The sequence below is a fragment of the Sinocyclocheilus rhinocerous genome, unplaced genomic scaffold, assembly GCF_001515625.1.
Source record: "Sinocyclocheilus rhinocerous isolate Xijiao unplaced genomic scaffold, SAMN03320098_v1.1 scaffold63, whole genome shotgun sequence".
In the NCBI taxonomy this organism is placed as follows: domain Eukaryota; kingdom Metazoa; phylum Chordata; class Actinopteri; order Cypriniformes; family Cyprinidae; genus Sinocyclocheilus; species Sinocyclocheilus rhinocerous.
In genome coordinates, this window is record NW_015659563.1 from 42,442 (window position 1) to 45,833 (window position 3,392).

Below are 3,392 nucleotides of genomic sequence, written 5' to 3' on the forward strand. Positions count from 1 at the left end.
CGTGAAGAATGGAGCTGCGTTGGAGTGTTTGATAGTATTTTGGGTGCTTTCATCATATCGCTACACCAAACAATTTGCTGAAAGAGAAAGCTGAAAAGGTATTGAGGTTAATGTGTTACAAATAAATCAAGCATAAAGCTTGAGATATTATTTTAACCTGGTGAAATGTAAATGACACAGCGCACGAAACTATATTAGTTTCTTTTTTTTTTTTTATCAGTCTGGACCATAGAACGGGACTCTCAAAGCCTTGACATCCGGGTATCCGGGAGACAAGTCAGTAAATTCAAGTAAAATCACACGCTTCGCTTATCCCGTGCGAATGCATCACATGAAATTCAGATGTGGCGGGGGAATTTCAAAATCACACAAGGTCCCCAGATAATACTAATCCCGTGCGAATAGGGCATTTTTCTCCTTGTAGCTGAAAATCAGCTCACAGACAATTTGCGGGCTATATAATTTTTTTTTTAATATAATTCCAGTCTTGCTCGAGAACTCCGGTCTGACGCACGCAGGTTCTCTCGTGATTTCCTTATCACTTCTCGCGTGTGTTTTGTTGTGAAACGTAGTTTGCGGACCAGACAGAGTTGTCGGCGATTCTTCCTATTGTAAAGTCACGCAGTGTGTAACCTCCTGTCGCCGATCCATCGTGCAATGTGAACACAGTAGCGACTGACTGCTAACTCAGATGGTTGTGCAGTGTGAAAACGATGGTGACCCAACGACTTTGAAAATCATGCAGTGTGACCTCGGCATTAGCCTGCTCGGGACCAGGTTAGTTTCCCAGCATAATTTGCCAGAGTGACTGAGCTTGAGCTATGGTAATTTTGCTTTATGAAACCAAATCAAGTGACAATAAATCAGAATAACTGAAATAAGCCTGACTAGTTTCATGAAACAGCCCCCAGGTCTCAGGGAGAGGAACTTAAAGCACTGATGCCAGAAAGCAGTTATGTAAAAAAAACAGCCAAAATGATACCAAAAACACCAACTATTTAATCAAGCAATCATTTTTATTTGAGGTGGGGGGGGGAAGAATTTGCTAAACTGTTTGAGCAAACAGGGAAAACATGCCATATGAATAAAGCACTGAATTGAAAAGATCTCCAGTAAGTGTAATGCAAAATTCCCATGACCATTTCAATGACCATGTCGCCGACCATTTCCTTGACCACATCCCCGACCACTCCCTTGACTGCTTCCCTGGCCCTGACATTGGCACTGGCCGCTTCCCTGGCCCTGTTCCTGGCACTGGCATTGACCCTGACCCTGTCCCTGGCTGCTTCCCTGACCCTTTCCCTGGCCCTGACCGCTGCCCTGGCCCTGACCCTTACCCTGGCCGCTTCCCTGGCCCTGGCCCTGACCCTGGCCGCTTCCCTGGCCCTGGCCCTGGCCGCTTCCCCGCTCCCCTGGCCCTGATCCTGGCCGCTCCCCTGGCCCTGGCCCTGACCCTGGCCGCTTCCCTGGCCCTCACCCTAGCCGCTTCCCTGGCCCTGGCCCTGACCCTGACCGCTTCCCTGGCCCTGGCCGCTCTCCAGGCCCTGACCCTGGCCCTGGCCGCTTCCCTGGCCCTCACCCTGGCCGCTCCCCTGGCCCTGGCCCTGACCCTGGCCGCTTCCTTGGCCCTCACCCTAGCCGCTTCCCTGGCCCTGGCCCTGACCCTGACCGCTTCCCTGGCCCTGGCCGCTCTCCAGGCCCTGACCCTGGCCCTGGCCGCTTCCCTGGCCCTGACCGCTTCCCTGGCCCTGACCCTGGCCGCTCCCCTGGCCCTGGCCCTGACCCTGGCCGCTTCCCTGGCCCTCACCCTAGCCGCTTCCCTGGCCCTGGCCCTGACCCTGACCGCTTCCCTGGCCCTGGCCGCTCTCCAGGCCCTGACCCTGGCCCTGGCCGCTTCCCTGGCACTGACCCTGGCCGCTTCCCTGGCCCTGGCCCTGATCCTGGCCGCTCCCCTGGCCCTGACCCTGACCGCTTCCCTGACCCTGACCGCTTTCCTGACCGCTTTCCTGGCCGCTTCCCTGGCCCTGGCCCCAGCCCCGGCCGCTTCCCTGGCCCTGACCCCGGCCACTTCCCTGGCCCTGGCCCCAGTGTACTATGTATGCACAGACAACATCTATATTTACTGGACAAAGAGAAAAGGTATAAGCAGCACAGAAAAGAGTGAAGTAAAACCAAGCCGAATCGTAGGCTTTTAGTGTAGATTTAGCCATTCCCAACCTCATATATTTAAAAGCCGAATCCATATAGGAGGAAAGTTTATTTAATCTAGGACCGCGAGATGAAAAGGAGGGCAGGTCAGGCTGGATGGAAGCGCATCGGGGCAAAGAGCGCAGAATTCCTGAAATTTAAAATGGGAAAGAACATCAGCTTTATCATTAAGAAGGCCTGGAATATATGTAGCTTTGATAATTAAATTATTCATAACGCTAGACCAGGTAATACATCTGATAAACCTATTAATGAATGGTACGTCAGAGCGGCCTTTATTGATAATATTGACAGCGGCTTCGTTATCACAAAGAACAGTGATTTTCTTTCTTTTCCATTGATCCCCCCCAAAGCAAGCAGGCTATCATGATTGGATACAATTCAAACAGGGCAGTTAATTTAATGTCGTCCGCAGATTTAGAATTTCTCGTCAGTAGATATATTAAGGGAGAAAGAGGTTTCAAATGAATGGTTATAAAAGAAAGAAATGCCATTCCAGTCATTAAGAAGAATAGACCAGAAATGAAAAATCAGAGAGACAGCCTTGATCTAACAATATAGTATCATGACGATTACATACATATTTAGATAGATCTAGGATCTTGCAATGAAAGCGCGGCCCTGTTGGATTATACGCATGGCGAAATTTAGGCGTCCTAAGAGAGACAGCAGGTCTCGCTTAGAAATGGAAGAAAAGCAAAACGAGGACATGATTTGTCTAATGCGATCCAGTTTTTCAGACGGGAGATGCATGGATTTACTGTCTAACATTATGCCTAGGAACTCAAGGGAGGTAGAAGGGCCGAATGTTTTTTCCTCAGAGAGTGGAATATTTAAAAAGGTTCAGCGCCCCCGGTGGTGGCCGAAGAGGTTGCAGCGCCCCCAGAGGTGGCCGATGAAGCTGCAGCGCTCCCGGTGGTTGCCGAAGAGGTTGCAGTGCCCCCGGAGGCGGCAGACGAGGCTGCAGCGCCCCCGGTGGTGGCCGAAGAGGTTGCAGCGCCCCCAGAGGCGGCTGATGAAGCTGCAGTGCTCCCAGTGGTGGCCGAAGAGGTTGCAGCGCCCGCGGAGGCGGCAGACGAAGCTGCAGTGCCACCCTCTCGGAAACGGAGGAGGGGGACGAGGAAGAATGGGTCCGTCTCACCACCCCTAGAGGTGGCCGAAGAGGCTGCAGTGCCCCCGAAGGC